At 39.7% G+C, this 18,503-nt stretch overlaps 1 long non-coding RNA gene across 3 annotated transcripts in view; it reads right to left on the reverse strand.

Annotated features, from left to right (window-relative positions):
• LOC103349951 (uncharacterized) overlaps nt 1-18,503 on the reverse strand; it is a 73,519-nt gene that overhangs the window by 24,136 nt on the left and 30,880 nt on the right. Inside the window, exon 4 of one of the 3 annotated variants that reach the window (XR_007923122.3) lies at nt 11,888-14,315. The exons of the other annotated variants lie outside the window; for them this stretch is intronic. This is a non-coding gene — a long non-coding RNA (uncharacterized LOC103349951). Of the gene's footprint in view, nt 1-11,887; nt 14,316-18,503 lie in introns of those variants that run through there. 3 annotated transcript variants of the gene reach the window in all.

An 18,503-nucleotide genomic window follows, 5' to 3' on the forward strand; every position in this document is an offset into this window, starting at 1 on the left:
TGAAAAACTCCACATTCAATCACCCAGACTAAGGCTGTGTGGTCACCTAAACTCTGAGTACTCATGAACAGTCCTCATGCTAAAAGCAACAGTCAAGAACTGGACAAGATAATAATCATAGAAGCCTTCAGACAAGTGTCATGAGGAGAATCCCTGTTGACTCAGTTCTATAAACGTCACGAAGGCGTCTGATAATTCAGTTTATCAGACTTTACTGGACTTGGTGGGAAGCAAGTAACAAACATTATCATTGGATCTTGACCAAATGTCTCTAATTCAGAGACTGTTATCTCTAGGTTTCAGGAAAGAAAACCGGGAATTGGGAAGAATAAGCAATCTGCTCAAGATCATGGATCTGTGCTGTGGGAAAAATGAGCTTTGAACTCTTATTTTTTTTCCGCCACGGTATAGAAGAGTCTAAGGAGCAGAGAGACAGAAGTGTGGGATGGAAAAGCGGGAAAAAGCAAAGGGGAAAAAGAGCCCATTACTTGAACTGGTGATTTTTTTTTTTTTTTTTTTTTTTACTGGATGCAGGGAAGAATTTGGGATGACTGGAAGATCCTTTGCGTGCATTTGAAAATAAGATGGGATCTTCTCCCAGAGCTGAAAGTGCAGGCACCACAGCATGCTGCCTGAATAGTTGTGCAAGACCTCTGGGGCTAGAACAAGACAGGATGACGGCCAAAACACAGTCTGCAGGCTTGGAAAGTAGCTATTATGGGCTACGAAACCTGCACTTTGAAAGCCTGACTGTTTTTATGTCTCCTGTCTTTTCTTTGCTGTTTTCTCTTTATTCTCTCTCTCTTGGAGTTTGTTAAAGATCTTTAGAAAAATTCTAACCTGTCTCCTCCAGTCTAAAGGAAATTGTTGAAGAAGATGTCTGCCTATCTTTAGCTTCTTGTTTAAAACAAATGCAGTGTTGGAATATACTTAGTAAAATATCTCATAGATTCCAAACTAAAATGTGATAGTTGATTTTTGCAGGCAAAAAAGAAAGTTAAAAAAGAAGAAGAAAGAAAAATGAAACTAACAAATATTCTTTCTATCCTAGGAGATCTTTGTTAATGTGATATCCTACCAGGATCATATACAAACAAGTGTAAATGTACCTGGTTATGTAGCTCAAGACTGACCATGTGGAGTGAGTCAGGTTGTATGTGTTTTCATAGCTACTTTTTCATAAATATAATTCTAAAATTTTGATGGCTGTAGAGGGGTACATCTCATAAGAACTTTTGCATAGCAAATGCAGCATCCTTCTAATCCTGACCTTTTAAGTTACATGGCAAGAAAAGTGGACACATTTCTGCATGAATTCTTTTATAGTCTACATTAGTTATTATAATTTTCTCAGAACATCCTGGGGGCCTCATTATTATAATATTTAGGGGACACAGTTCTCTGAAACGTTTTTATTTTGTGCAATACTTTCAGTATTATCCTTATTCCATTGATAGTGGCAAATTAACAAGTCTCATTATTTGCCTTGTTTAGGCAGTGATTAACACATAATTAACATGGTAAGAGTTGAAGAAAATTGTCAAAGACTGTCGAAAACTGTAGTAACTGCTAATAGTCACCAACTGTTCATAATGCATTTGGCTTAATTTGTAGGAGATACTGGTTCGCAGCAGCACTTGTCAATGCGAAGTTTTTCTAACAGTAATGATCCTCCTGCTTAAAGACCTGCAGTTGATCTCCACCTGAGGTCAGAAAGGATTTCTCCCTGTTCTTGGTTCTTTTCTTATGATTAGTTTCATCTTGGGGGTTTTGTGCTTTCCTCTGGAACATCTGGTACCAGCCATTGTCACATGCAGGGCTCCTGACTCAATGGACCATTAGTTTCTGTGCAGAAAGATGTGTGGATTTAAAAAAGGCACTCAAGAGTATTTGTAATCGAGACCATGTGCTACCAGTTGGAGAGAGGGGAGAAATCAGTTTCGTTTGGATCATTGCAATTCCCCACATGGAAACAACTGTCCTAACATAAACCAAGCTCAGTCTGGACCTGTGTGGTTAAGGCCATCAGGGATCTCTACCAGGCTCCCCTGAAGTGGACACTGATAGGCAAGTGTCCATGGATGGGCAAGTCAGGATTCCCTACACCTGAACTGCTTCCCACACAGTGTGGCCTCAGATTCCACCAACAGCAGAGAAAGCAGCTGCTGCTTGATGCAATCCTAGCAGTGCCCAGAAATGTTCTCTGGCCCCACATAATTTCTCTTTCTTACCTTCAGCAACCCATTCCCACTGTCAACTTATTTTCCAGTTTCTATAGCCCTTTGCTTATGCATTAAGACAGCCAAACCTTAGAGAAAAATCACTTTCTAACTTGAGGATGATGATTCACACTGAGTATAATTAGTCTGTGCGATTTCTTGTGAAATGGCTGGTGGTGTACGTGGAACAGGGTTTACAAATTAGCTGGGGCTGCACGGCGTTTGGAAGGGAGAGAGGAAGTGGAGGAGGTGGTGGCGGTAGAGGTTCCTTCATCCCAGGGAACAGGGGTGGCTGCCACTGAGCTGAGAGCCTGTGGGTCCTAAGAACTTTGGGGTGTATGGTCAGGGCGGTCGTGGCTCCTCAAGAGCAATCCGGCCAAGTTTACCATCAATTTTTCTGTGCTAATTTGCTGTTTTCCTGATTCCCAACCCCTCTTCTTGCCCACCCTTATTCGTTCCTCATCACACCTCTGTGTCATAACAGATCCCAGTGACCCAAATTGATTTGCTTCATGCCCAGCTTTCCAGAGCTCTGTCGGTCTCAAAGAGACCATGTCCTTTCTCCTTTGGTACTCTCAGTGCCCTTGATAGTAACTGGCATGAATTTGGAGCTTAGTAAAAGACCTTTGAGAAACAGGAAGCATTTTTTAAAGCACTGTGCTGGTTTAGTACTTACAACATTGGCTCTGCCTATGCACAGATTCTGAACAGGTAGAGCACAGGTGTGCTGCGATGTTGCATGTGTTTGGTAAGGGAATAGGAATCATGGGATTTCAGGTGCACACCACAGAGATCCCTGAAAACTGCTGACTGCCTTATGACAAAACATGTAATAATAGAACAGTGAAGATGAAAGGAAGTGTTTGTTTTTTCTCCTTTCCATGGACCCATTGCTCAACATGCCTGTGTCGTACTTGATAATATCCACTAAATACATGACACAAGCAGGCACCGCGGATCCTCACCCTGGGGTCAGCACTGAACAAAGCAAGGTGCACCCCTCCTCACGCTTCCTTTCCAGCAGAGGATACACAGCCGTGTTACTAAGATTTTGTCTCCTATATGGCAGTGCAGGTTGTGGAGGAAACTGGGCAGGGAGGAGAACAGGAACCACAGGACTCCAGAGCAGAGGCAGAGATTGGTATGTAATCCAGGGATGTAAGTAGCATGTGCCTGTCATACACCTGTGTCAGCTGCATCTGCGTCCTGAGTGGCATTGTCAACCATGCCTCTGAAATGGCATCTTGAATGGTCTGTAAGTCTTGTGTTCATACACGTGAACTCAGAGAAATGGAATCAAAAGTTAAGTTTATTGTGAATTTTTAAATATACAATTTTTAAATAACAATGGCTTCCCATGAACATTTTTAAATAGGACTTGAGATCTAATATTTTAAAAAATATTTATCTATTTATTTGAATGGCAGAGTTACAGAGAGAGGAACTTAAAAGATGCTGGCATTTCCTGCCCTCCCTTATCCAGTACACACAGTGACCAAGCAGTAACAAGAAAAGCTCCCTTTTGCTGAAGAGACGCCTTTCTGTGGCAGTTTTGCTCAGAAGACAGTGGGAAGGTGTCCCTCTGGGTGTGGGGAGTTCTCCACTAGAGTGGCTCCTGATATCTGAAACGACTGCCTTTCTGCCCACCACAGTCTCTGTGCGCACGTCCCCGCCTTGCTGCCCACCACAGTCTCCGTGTGCTTGTCCCCGCACATCGTCAGTGACATGGGATAGGTGTGTGGCCACCCGTTGGGGGCTGGGACTTTGCAGGCTGTTCCCTGACTGTGGAGGCTTGAGTGAGGCTAATTTCTGAGACTGACCAAATTGTCGCAGGATTTTAAAAAATGAGTCTTGCAGTTTCTTTGGTGTCAAAATGCTCACAAATTCTTTTTATTCTTCTGATGTGCTTGGTTCCCCTCAGCATTACTGTCAATAAGCACAAAGCAGACAGAGCATGTCCTTTTCCTGACATATTTTGAGGTCTGCTTTGTTAATTGCTTTTCTCATCACCTGCTTCTCTCACTCTGCACGTATGTAGCAGGAACCCACCTGGGCCAAGCTGAACACATGGGGTAGGATATCTCTTTAGGCAATCTTGGCTAATAAACTGGAAACTGAAAGGTTTTACAGAGGGCGTCCCTCCCACTTAATTTTCCTTTTCTGCATAGGACTCATAAAATATTCTTTTTCCTGAGCTTAAATGCCCCAATTTTATGGAAATTTTATTTTATCTGTACTCCCAAAACAGTCACATCTCATATCCTCCCTATATAACATCACAGTAAACACTGCTGATAAAAACCAGCGTGTGCTGACAATGCATTGTCTGGCCCCTTCCCTCGGAGCTGAGCTATTGGTAGACAACCCATGCTCTCCATCTTCCCCACTGATACCATGTTATGACTGCTCCTCACTGGTCTGGGAACAAGTATTTTCCCAGATGAATGATTTTCAAATATTCTTCCCAGTCTGTGGCTTTGTTTTTTCATTTTTCTGAATGTATTACCTAGAATAGGGGTTCATTTATTTTGAAATTTAAAACTATCTTTTCTTGATATTTTTATTTATTTATTTTTATTTTTTAAAAGATTTATTTATTTATTTGAACATCAGAGTTACACAGAGAGAGGAGAGGCAGAGAGAGAGAGAGAGAAAAAGCATGCAAGAGAGAGGTCTTCCATCTGCTGGTTCACTCCCCAGTTGGCCACAGAGGATGGAGCTGCACTGATCCGAAGCGAGGAGCCTCCTCCAGGTCTCCCACATGGATGCAGGAGCCCAAGAACTTCGGCCATCCTCTACTGCTATCCCAGGCCACAGCAGAGGGCTGGATTGGAAGAGGAGCAGCCGGGACTAGAACTGACGCCTATATGGGATGCTGGCGCTTCAGGCCAGGGCATTAACCTGCTGCGCCACAGCGCCAGCCCCGATTTTTTTTTTTTTTTTTACAATGGGAAAAAATAACGTTTCATATGTACAGTTTTTTAAAATATTTATTTATTTTCTTGAAAATCACACTTACACAGAAAGAGAAGGAGAGGCAGAGAGAGAGAGAGAGAGAGGTCTTCCTTATGCTGGTTCACTTCCCATTTGGCTGCAATGGCCAGAGCTGTGCTGATCCAAAGCCAGGGACCAGGAGCTTCTTCCAGGTCTCCCACACAGGTGCAGGGGCCCAAGGATTTGGGCCATCTTCTACTCCCTTCCCAGGCCATAACAGAGAACTGGATTGTAAGTAGAACAGCCGGGACTTGAACCAGCGGCCATATGGGGAACCGGTACTCCACAGCCCCAGCCCCCATATGTACAGTTTTAAGAGTATAATGGTCATTCCCACCAAACCCTCTTTTGCTGGCTCCTACTCTCCCTTCTCCTAACTTCCTTATTTTTATTTTATTTTTTTGCAATGACATACTTCCAATTTACTTTACAGTCACAAGATTAACCTTCCACCAAATAAAAAAAAAATTCAACAAATAGTAAGTAGAAAAACTACTGTTTCTCAGGAGTATAGACAGGGATATAAATAAAAGCTTATCAAATCTCAAAGTGTCAATTTGATTTTTATACATTTCATTTTTTGGTACTCTTTATATTAGTTATGATAAACCAGGGAAAACTTGATATTAGTCTCTTGTGGGCTGAGTTGTTTCACTAAGCATAATGGTCTCCAACTGCATCCATTTTGTTTCAGAAGAAATTTTTCTTTCCTATGGCTGAGTAGTATCATTTCGTGTATATATACCACATGTTCCTTATCCAATCATCAGTTGATGGACAACTGGGGTGATTCCATTTCTTAGCTATGGTGAGTTGATCTGCTGTAATCAAGGAGATATGGATTACTCTTTCATATGCTGATCCCATTTCCTTTGGGTAATTTCCAGGAGCGAAATGGCTGGGTCATATGTCAGATCTATTTTCAGATTTCTGAGGAATCTCCTTACTGTCTTCCACAAACTGTAGTAGTTTATATTCCCACCAACAGTGTATTAGGGTACCTTTTTTTCACACATCCTATCAAGCGTTTGTTATTTTTGATTTTTGGGTGGTAGCCATTCTCACTGTGGTGAAGTGAAACCTCATTATGGTTTTTATTTGCATTTCAATGATGGCTAGTGAATCAGAATTTTTCATAGGTCTGTTGGTCACTAGTATTTCATACTCTGAAAAATGCCAGTTCATATACTCAGCCCATTTCTTGATTAGTTTGCTTATTTTGTTGTGGTTGAGTTTCTTGAAATTTTATTCATTCTGGATATTAACCCTTTATCAGCTATAAAGTTTGCAAATAAAGGAAGAAAACCAGAGCAATGTCTTCGATGAACAGATGTAAAAATCCTCAAAAGACCGGCACCGTGGCTCACTTGGTTAATCCTCTGCCTTGTGGCACTGGCATCCCATATGGGTGTCTGTTCTAGTCCTGTTTGCTCCTCTTCCAGTCTAGCTCTCTGCTGTGGCCCTGGAGGGCAACGGAGGATGGCTCAAGTGCTTGGGCCCCTGCACCCGCATGGGAGACCAGGAAGAAGCACCTGGCTCCTGGCTTCAGATCGGCACAGCGCAAGTCGTAGTGGCCATTTTGGGAGTGAACCAACGGAAGGAAGACCTCTTTCTCTCTGTCTCTCTCTCTCACTGTCTATAACTCTACTTATCAAATAAAAAAAATCCTCAAAAAAACATTAGCTATTCAAATCCATCAACACACCAAAAAGATAATTCATCTGGACCAAGTGGAATCTATCCCTGATATACAGGGATGCTTCAACATATGCAAATCAAACAGAATACAGCATATTTACAAACTGAAGAATAAAAAACATATGATTATCTCAATAGATGCAGAGAGGCATTTGATAAAATACAAAATACTTTCATGATTAAAAACCTTGAGTAAAGTAAGTATAGAAGGAACCTAACTTTATATGACAAACTCACTCTCAGCATTATATTGACTGGGGAAAAGCTGGAACCAGACAAATACTATTGCCACCATTACTATTCAATATGATTCTGGAAGTTTTAGCCACAGCCATTAGAGAAGAAAATAAATCAAATGCATACAAATGGGAATGTAGGAAATCAGATTATCTTTGTTTGCAGATGATGTGATCCTGATTGTTGGGAACCACAGGACTCCCAAGAGATTATGAAACTCATAGAAGAATTTGGCAAAGTTGCAGGATAGAAAACCTTTTTTTGTTTCTACTCCTTTTTTAAAGATGTAATTTTTTTATTTGAAAGGCAAAGTTACAGGGAAAGAGGGAGAGGCAGAAAGATCTTTTATCTGCTGGTTCACTCCTCAAAGAGCTGCAGTGGCAGGGGACGCTGGGCCAGGTCGAAGCCATTAACCAGGAACTTCATCTGGGACTTCCACCTGGGTGGCAGGGGTCTAAGCACCTGAGCCGTCTTCCGCTGCCTCCCAGGCGCGTTAGCAGGGAGCTGGTTCAGAAGTGGAACAGCCAGGACTTGAACCAGGGCTCGTATGGGGTGCCAGTATATGGGGTGGCAGCTTAACCTACTGCAGCACAGTACCAGCCACTTGTTTATACTCTTGTGCTATAAATAGCCATGCTACAAATGATAAGCATGTAGTTGTAAGTGTAAGTGCTTTTTTGTGTAATAGAATATATACATAAATAAGACAGATTCTAACTTTTGAATTTCTTGGATAAGTACAATAATTCCATGTTTTAAAAATTGTACATTGTCTGTTGTGTTCCTTAATAGTGTTGTAATTTGTAGTCTCACAAGGACTACAAGAATATATATTTTCTTTTTACCTTGATATCAGACTATTTGTCATGGGGAATTTTTGTCAATCTGTCAGGAAAGAAATGGCATTTGGGGTGATTTTAAATGTACATAATCTTATTATGAGTGGTGTTAAGAATAAGAACCTCTTTCCTATGAACTTTCTTTTCATAACTTTAGGCATGCTGGTCTTTCTCCGTATCTTGCTTCTTCATTCTAATGTTTGAAGTTAGATGTTTTAACATTTTCTTGTTTAAGTTCATTTATTTATTTGAAAATCACAGTGACAAGGGGGGAGACAAAAAGGAAAAGAGAGAATGATTCCCCTGCTGGTTAACCACCTAAATGGTGGCAATAGCCAGGCCTGGGCCAAGCCAAAGCCAGGAGTCAGGAACTCCATTTGGCTCTCCCAGATGGGTGTCAGACACCCAAGCATTAGGATCATCGACTACTGCCTCGCAGGAGTGTAGCGGGAGGCTAGCTGGGAAGTAGTGACAGGACTTGTAATACGTTTTTAGCATTTGCCATACTTTCTTCATTTGTAAACATTATGTGTAGACACATACACTGAGAGAAGAGATAGATTTTTTTTTTTTGACAGGCAGAGTGGACAGTGAGAGAGAGACAGAGAAAGGTCTTCCTTTTGCCGTTGGTAATTCACACAATATGAGACTCATGAAAAAGACCATAAAATGAGGACAGATTAGCATATTGTCATGTAAGGAGTATAAATCATTAAGGATGAAATATAAAAATCTACATATGTATCAAGTATATGGAATCTACATGTTATCTACCTACCCAACATCTATTTACATGCATGCCTACTTCCACATATGAGAGAAAGCATGGTGCTTGTACTTCTCAATATGGTATTTCACTTAACATAATGAAGTTTATTTCCATCCATTTTGCTGCAAATGTCAGGATTTCATTCTTGTAATGACCATGTAATATTCCATCATGAGTATCTATTCCACATTTTCTTTTTTTAGTCATCAGTTGATTGACATGTAGGTTGATTCAATATCATTGCTGTTGTGGATTGGGCTGTAATGTACATTGGAGAACAAATATTTCTTTCATATACCAACTTCATTTTCTTTTAATATAATCAGAAGTGGGATAGCTGTGTCATATGATAAGTCTGTTTTTAGTTTTTTGAGGAATCTCCACACTGTTTTCCATAATGGTTGTACGAATATGCATTCCTGCCAATACCGTATTAGGGTTCTCTTTTCTCCACAACATTGCCAGCATTAGATATTGCCTGTCTTTTTGATAATAACCATTTTAAGTGACCTGAGATGATACCTCACTGTGGTTTTTAATTGTGTTTTTCTGATGGTTAGTGATCCTGAACATTGTTAATGTGTTTGTTGGCCACTTCTCTTAAAAATTGCATATTCAAGAGGCCAACTTTGTGGCACAATGGGTGACACAGCCTTCTGAGATACCCCCTTCCCATATCAAGGTTCCAGTTTAAGTCCTGACTACTCTGTTTCTGATTCATCTCCTGCTAATGTGTCTAGGAAAGCAGAAGAACGTGCTCAAGCACTTGATTTCCTGCTGCCCATCTTGGAGACCTGGATGAAGCTCCAGGCTCCTGACTTCAGCCTGGCCTAGTCTCAGCTCTCTTGCTCTTGCTCTCGTTCTCTCTCTCTCTCTTCTCTCCACCTCCCTCCTTTCCAAATAAACCAATAAATAAATCTGTAAAAGGGGGAAACATCTATTTTGGCCCTTTGCTTATTTCCTAATTGGATTGTTTGTTCTGTTGTTCAATGTCTTTTTTCCCTTCATCTCTCAGAAATCCCCTGCAGTTAGTGCTAGTTCTGATGTGAGACACAGCTCTCTAACTTCCCTCCCTGTCTTCACCACATTATGTGTCGTTAAGGCTTCATCCACAAATCCATTACTCTCTTTCTTTGTTCTTGGGTAACATTTGGAAATTTCATATCTTCTCAAAAATTTCATAACAATGAAAGATTGTTTATTTCAACTTGCTCTTCTCAGATTTTCCAGAAGACAAGGATAACTCAAAAACTTAACCACCATCATATGTATATAGATGTAAGAGATTACATATATATATATGTGTGTGTGTGTGTGTGTGTATCCATATCCCTTCATTTTCTTGTAAATCGTTAATGAAACTACATACCATGCTATATTGTTCTCAGATATCTTAACAATCCAGAAAATAGACAAAAATTAATTTTGATAAAATTTTGAGTACAAATGTTAGTGGGGAAATTTTTCATGTTCACAAAGTTAGGAAATCAAGAGGAATTTACTTATTAAAATTACATTTTACATCCTCGCAAGATATTTATGAATTATTTTCCCCTTATAGTTGAAATATTTAGCAAGAAGTAAATTTGAATTAATTCCATATATGTTAATAGAATGGTTGGAGTCTTAGAAATTTTTCTTTTGCTTCAATGAGCACACGACTGACTCAGAGGTTTAATGCAATAAAACAGAACTAGGACTAGGGAGCTGTGAGGACAGGCCATCTCTACTGTCCTTCTTCAGTTGTTTATCTTCCTTCCATATGAGGAAGCAGTGTTTGATGAGGCCAGGCCTGGAGCTCTTGTGGCAAGCTTTGACTGGGTGACAACTGCGCACAAGTAATGGAGTTGGCTTAAATAAAGGAGCATGGGTTATTTATCTCTGGACACGGACTGAGAAATCAGCATGTGAGTGAGATTCTATTAAAGTGTGTGTGTTTGATGGATAGTTTTGTGGAAAGCTCTTCTATTTGCTAGTATTTTATCAGAGAAATATAAACTCATGTCATCAGCTGAGAGTAAGACTGTAGAAGCAATGAGGTTGAAAATCAAGTTTCTTCTTTCGTGCACTTGTACCTGCAACTGATCCATCAAGATTTTAGAGAGCAGAAGCATGTGTCTTGCAGCCTTCTCCAAAAATGAGGCAGAAGGAGCCTCATACCCTAAACAGTGCTGAAAGCCAGAGGCTCTTTCCTAACCATCAGGGAGCTGGTGAGAGCTCCCACACAGGGGAGTGTGGCTGCACAGCTGTGGACTGCTTGACGCTGGGCGCTCCATCCCCACTGTAGTGCACTTGGACAAGAGTCCTTGGTGGTTGTCTGACGCACCTCAGTGACATTGTGGGCTCTGGCCAGGCCATTCAAGCATTGCCAACTTCCCTTTGGTTATCAGTCTGCTTCCCCTCTCATCTTTGAAATATACCACATTTCAGGTTTTCTATGTTATTTGGAGCATCCAATGCCAGTTTTTGTTTGTTTTTCTAATTTCTTTATCTGAAGGGATGATATAAGAACGATAACATTGAGGATTTAAGGTTTAGCCCTGGATTGACCTCTAGCATTCATTCCCTCTAAGATCTTTGGCAAATCATTTCATAGCCCTGGTTTATTGCCTGTAAAAGAGGGGTACACTGTTTATCTTGCAAAGATATGGTGCAAATGGGAGATGATGTACATAAAGGGTAAAAGCCCAGCATAAAACGGTGCAAAGTCAATTGCGGCTCATAAAAGTCAACAATCATTGAGTGTTTACTGGGTGCCAGAGCTGCACTGAATAATTTGCAGTAAGTAACCTGCTTATTCCTTGCAATACATGGTACTTGTAGCTTCATAATTGTTATTTTACAGAAGCAAGCATGGAGACTCATAGGTAGGGGTGACAACATTGGTTTTCACACTAAGGTCATTTGACTTCAGAGCTCTCAATTGCTACCCACACTTGTAGGTGCTGGTATCCCCTGGACTTCTATCAACCATGCTTCTGTCTGCCTTGACTTCAAATCCCTGCAATCTAGTAGCCAAAGAGAAGATAAGAGAAGGAATATATGGTCATGCTCAGGGGAAATATGACTTTCAGGAATACCTGGATGATTTTATAATACAAGAGATTCAGTGAAATACAGGAAAGCCAATGTATGAAAACTGCAAATTTTATTTTTGATTGTGAATCTGGTACATTTTTAAATTTCAAACCTGAAAAATGAGAGTTGCAAACATAAAAATTGTTCCTTTGTACAGATAATAAAAAAGAATTAGTTTAATGAACAAATGCCAAGAGATATTTCAAGTGTACATCCTAATGTTTGTGGGGTCATTATTAGACTCTGTGTTTTGATGCTTATATACACAGAGATATTTGAAAGCATGGTAACTTTCATGTAAAAAGTGACCAGGAAGTATAAAAATTTCATAAGCTTACACAGAATTTCTGAAGAGTTATTAAATTTTTAAAGCCATTTGCAAGGTAGAGCTAAAAGTTCTAAAACCTGAATCCTCTCAGTATCCCACTGAGGCCAGGAGAACACTAAGCAATGAGTCAGAAGTTTGCAGGAACCACTTTGTGGCAATCGAGAAACACACAGCGTACTTAATTAAATCAAGTAATCTCTATTTAGATGGAAATAAATCATTTTAGTGCTGACTGCTTTTAATGATTCAAGCTGTCATTCAAAAAGAGGACAGGAAGCTGATAAAGTACTTAGAACTCCATTTATAGGGCTTTTATAGCAAACCATTAATAGGATTTTCTTGCCAAAGAAATGCCATATTTTATTAATGAATGACCTGAAACACTCATAATAATTAATAACATGCATAAATAAAATGTGCCAAAAAGGTGGAAAGAAAATTCCAAAGAGATTGATATAGATATACAGATATATATATAAACATTTTTGAAAGTACAAAATGTTTTTAGAATATTTGAAAATTTAGTTATTTAATGCCTATTTAGGTAAACTTCTACACAATAACATTTCACAACCAGAACAGATCTTTATTAAAATTGATGTCGGCAGGCAGGTAGCACTAGCAAGAGGAGCTGTGGTTTTCCAAGCTCTGCTCAGCAGCCCAGCCTGCTACAGCCCTGCCCCATTGTGTGACAGCCCCTGTCCCTGCTGCTTATACACCCTCCTCTTTGCTAGACCACCCCTTCCTGTGTGCCACTCAAAGTCCCATTTCACATGCTGTTCATGCCCCTCCCCCACTGCCATTTAGGGGAAAATTGTAAGAATAGAGACTTTGCAACTTGGAACCAATGCAAGCTGGAAATAGTCAATATAGCTGAAGATTGTGTGTGGTATTATAATGGGTGTGCATTAGCAGGTAGCTAGATTCAGGAGAGAATTGGCCTTGAACCCATACTCTGGGATGGCATTTGACAAAGTGGCATCTTAATTCCTAGGCTAAACATCGGCCCAACTACGATTTTTTCTTCCTGCACCATTAAGAAATCTCAAACTAATTATCTTCATGTGTAATACAATTTTGATGAATACACAGTTTATCCCCTAATGAAGTTGATATACTATTAAGTTTGGTAGAAACTTAATGTTCATATCTTGGCTGAGTGCATTTTTATTTCTCATTTTGGAAACGATAATATCTTCTCCAAGTCTTAAACACTTCTGTAAATAAATATATGGGTTTAGGTGCTGTATTTGTATCTAGTTCATAAATCCTCATGATTTAGACAGCTCTTAAGAGATATGAATGATGGCAAATATGTTTTTCTTCCTCTTAGGCACTTGATGGCTTGCTTATGGGAGATGTTCAGGTTGTGCATATTAAATTAACAAAATATCAGAATCATATGGTCTAAGAGAGAACCCTAGAAGTCAATAGATCTTCCAAAATCCATTACTTCCTTCTTACTTCCACTTAAAAGGAATTGAGGAGAGTGGGCCTGCTGATTAACCTAAGAATCTGCTTAAGAGCAGTGAGAATCAAAGCATTGTCAACACTCGATATCGTTTGTCTTTTTCATTTTTGCCATCCTGTAAGCCGGAGAGTCTATTTTGATTTCAGTTCACTTTTCTCTGTTGAAAAATAGTGTTCAGTAGTTTTTATGTTTTTCGGTCATTTGGATATAATCTTCTGCCTATTTTCCTATTGAGTTGTCTGTCTTTTCTTTGTGACGGAAGATCTGTTTATACACCCTGGACATGGCCAAGTGTATCTCTTGGAAATAGCTTCCCGCAGTTATGGGTTGCCTTTCATTCCTCCTTTGGTGGATTCTGATGGACGAAATTCCCTCAAAGATTTCCTTCCTGGTTGATTCTTGGCTACAGGGTGCCACCCCTGCCCTCCTCAGTTCATGCTTCAGAACCCTGAGCACTAATGAGCAGTTTTTGGAGATGAGACTTCTGGAGGTAATTAGGGATAGAAGAGTTCACGCGTGGGGACTTGGCCTCGTAGAATTGGCAACCTTGTAGGAAGAGTCCCTGGAGAACCAGCTCTGCTGCTGCTTCTCTGGCTGAGCCGCCACAAGAATGAATCAATGTTTAAGGCTGGAACAGAGTCCACACAAGGACCCGACAGTGTGTGCTCTCAGATCTATACAACTGTGAGAAAATAAATTTCAGTTGTTTAAACAACATAGCCCTCATAGCTTTAGCAGCCTGAACTAGCTAATGCAAGCTTCATTAGTTCTGTTTAGAAAATCTTTATTTCAAGATTATAAAGATATTTTACCACAATATTTATTTTTGTTACAGATAAAGTTTCAAGTTAAATATATTAGCATCATGTTTTTGGGTTTTTTTATGCATTCTTTATCAAATTGAGGGAGTTCCTCTCTTTTCCAAGTTTACCAACAGTTTTATCAAGTGCTGTTTCCACGAATATTGACATGATCATTTGCTCTTCTATAGCCTCTTGATGTGCCCAAATATATGAACTGATTTTCTAATCTTGAGCCGACCTTGCATACTTGGGATGAATTCTATTTGGTTGAGGTACTTAGTTTTTAATACATTGTGAAGTTGCATGTTTTGGATTTCTGTTGATGAGACATATTCATCTTTAGTTTTCTTTCCTTGTAATGAGTTTGTCTGGCTTTGGTGGCAGGGTAATTAAAGCCTCATTGAATGAATTTGAAAATGTCTAGTTTGCCCTTGTCTGATGAAATATATCATAAAGAATTCTCATTATTTCTCCTTTAAATATTTGGAAGAATTCATTCCCTCAAAGAACCCATCTGGTAATTTCTGTTTAGAAGGTCAGTAGCCATGGATTCAATGTATTTAATAGATATAGCCTATTCAGATCATTTATTTCTTTTTGTGTGAGTTTTAGCAGATTGTATCCTTCAAAGATATGGTTCATTTTATCCAGGCTGACAAACTTGCAGGCATTGATTTGTTCTCAATTCTCCAGAAACTAGTGATCTCTCTATGCATTTTAAAGAATCATTTTAAGAGATACATAATTCTAGATGGGAAGTTCTACACTTAAAATCTTTAAATATTTTACTCAACTCTCTCTTTGCTTGCCTGGAGACCAAACAGAAGTTTGATGTAATTTTACACTAATCCTCTGTATGCAAGTTATTTTGTTCCACTGATTTATTTTAATATTTTATCTCTGTCTTCGATTTTCTGCAGTTTAAATCTAGGTATTGATTTTTAAAAATAAACCCTATTTGATATTTTCGAAGGGTCCCTTGATAGATAGTTTGCTGTCTGCACCTAGTTTTGGAGAAATATAATTATTAGTTCAAATATTTTATGTTCCTGTTTTCTTCTCCCAGTGTTATTCACATTATGCATAGACTGCCTCTCTTAAAATTGTCTCATATTTTGTGGTTATTGTATTACAGCTATAAAATTATTTTCTATTTGCATTTCAGTTGTGGAACCTTCTATTGACTTCTATCTTTCAAGGTCACTGAGCCTTTACTTGCCTGAATCCAGTCTAATACTAGCTCCTCAAAAGCATTCTTCATTACTATTACAGTATTTTTTTTATTTCTGCCACCTTATTTTGATCTTTTCTTATAGCTTCTTTCCACTTTCATTTCCCATCTGTTTTTGCATGCTATTCACATTTTTCATTAGATTTTTTAGCATAGTAATCATAGCTGTTCAAAATTCCTGGTGTGATCATTTCGCAATCTCTGGGGTAATGAAACTATATAAGATACATATGTATGTATATATCTTATCCTTTCCCCTGAGGTTTTGTGTTCCTCTGGCTGTGAGTTAGGTTGTGTGTAGTTTGCTGTAGCTATGTCATGAGGAACATTCCCTCTGTTGTTCTGATTTCCATCTCCCCTGTTGTGAAAACACTTCTGAGATAAGACCTGAGATATTCAAGACACTCAGCTTCTCCAGGCCCATGGCCCTCAACTCAGGACTAGCTGCCATAGTGTTTTCTGAGAGAGCCCACCATGGGAATCTGATTCTTGTCTGTTTGTCTGTGCTCCATTTTTCAGGCATTGCTTTGACCTCAAATCTCATTTCTTCAGCATTTTGACTTTTTTGTTGTTCAGCTTTTGGTGGCCACATTGATGAGGATGGCGTGATTTCTGACCTTCTTAAATGCCTGACCATAGCAGACACAGTGCTAAACTATTGAAGCAAGTTTTCAAGGAATGTTAAGTCCTGAGTTAATTCATATCTAAAAATACTATAGTGATATCAAAGTTTATAATTAGTGTCACAATAGGTTCCCTTCTAATGACACATTTAGTTATTTAAAGAGGGGGAAGAAATCCGGTTATTTCAAAAGTTATGAGAGTGAATCCCATTTTCTTGATTTCTTTTGTAGCATGCTCAATTACACTTTTTTCATACTAAGTATAAATCAGAATTTTAGTAAGTTTAGGAAAGACAACTATAGAGAAATAATTTGTTTACATTTCACAGTGAAGCCCATAAATGTGTGATTATTCTAACTTTTGCATGCTTTAACATTTGTATCCCTGTGGTATTTGTTTTTTTTTTTTGACAGGCAGAGTGGACAGTGAGAGAGAGAGACAGAGAGAAAGGTCTTCCTTTGCCGTTGGTTCACCCTCCAATGGCCGCCACGGCTGGCGCGCTGCGGCCGGCGCACCGCGCTGATCCGATGGCAGGAGCCAGGAGCCAGGTGCTTTTCCTGGTCTCCCATGGGGTGCAGGGCCCAAGCACCTGGGCCATCCTCCACTGCACTCCCTGCCCACAGCAGAGGGCTGGCCTGGAAGAGGGGCAACCGGGACAGAATCCGGCGCCCCGACCGGGACTAGAACCCGGTGTGCCGGCGCCGCTAGGCGGAGGATTAGCCTAGTGAGCCACGGCGCCGGCCTCCCTGTGGTATTAATAATTAAAATACTCCAGCCATAGACAAGCCATCATACCTATATTTCTATGGCAATGTGATAAAAGTTGGAAGATAAAACTGCCCTCGATTTTAGGTAGAAGTGAGAAATATCTGTATCACTTGACACTGTTTAGGAGACTATCTAATGGATATCTTAAAATTACAAACTCATCTGAAATCACTCAAAGAGTCAAAACTGAGCTATAAATGAAAATACATCTTTAGATATGAGAAGTTAGAAGTGAATGGCATCCATATTTGTTCTCTCAAAATCTCATGCACAAATTTTATTTTACAATGAAAGCAAATTCTGCCAAATCTAAAAGCACTTATTATCACGCAAGTTAACAGGCTCACATGGCATGGGAAGTCCCACTCTCTGACTGCTTCAACTCTCTCTGTACATGAAAAGGTATTTAGGGAGCCTGTAATACTATCCTGGTGTAGCCTCTCTGGTGCAGGGTCAGAGGACAGAGATACCTGTGGAGGAGCGAGCTCCTGGACTTCAGCTTTTATGGAGTCGGGCATACTGGATGTTAACACGTCAGTTATGTACTGGATAATGTTCATAAACTCACTCATCTTTAATATTGATATCTTTCCAGTACATTTCAAATATTACTCCTGATACTTACAGTCTTTTTTCCCTTTTTCTTTTTTGTGCAGTGCTCTGAACATAATAACATGATAAATACCATATTAGAAAGGACTGATTCCTTTCAAAATCTTGATCAATTGTCCTTTTGTGTAGACTAAATTTGAACACACACATCACCATTTAAAATGAAATATTTGATAACTAGTTTCTTCACAGAAAGTATAAAGACTGGAGAATTTGGGATGGGTAAGGATGACAGATGAGGAGAAGCGAGAAGCCACCAAAGAGAAACCAAAATGTGCTGCCTAGGACAAGCCCACAGGTGATGGAATGGTATCTCCTACTGTCAGTACTGCCAGTTAGTCAATACGGCCATCATTCCTGCTGGCATAATGTCCCAGACTGGCCCTAGGAAGCTTATTGTCATTCAATGAGATGTCATCACAAGGCAAGGACATGTCATCAGCTGTCTCAGCTGCCCTCTGGCTGTCTCCGGTGCCCATACAATTTGTCGGACCTCATTTATTCACCTGCCCAGGCAGAACAATGACAACAAAGAGCAACACAAACGTTGGTTCTTATCGTGTCAGATCCTCTTAAGGAAAAGGGAAGATTATAATTTGGGTCTGGGTGAGATCAAGGTTATTTGGAAAATGCTTCACTTGTTTTCTTCCTCAAATGATATTTTCAGATAAGTAAAGTCATTCAAACACTAGCTTTTGCAATGACCTAGCAATGGCACAATGAAGGAAGCATTTTCAAAAAACATCAGGATGCAGAAGCAGATCAATATGAAAGAGGATTACTGGAGACTTCATTGTGTGATATTCAACTGTAAAGGTCTGCTCCCCCACGC

The sequence above is a fragment of the Oryctolagus cuniculus genome, chromosome 5 (genome assembly GCF_051225735.1).
Source record: "Oryctolagus cuniculus isolate XC-2025 breed Fujian yellow rabbit chromosome 5, ASM5122573v1, whole genome shotgun sequence".
NCBI classification, from domain to species: Eukaryota; Metazoa; Chordata; class Mammalia; order Lagomorpha; family Leporidae; genus Oryctolagus; species Oryctolagus cuniculus.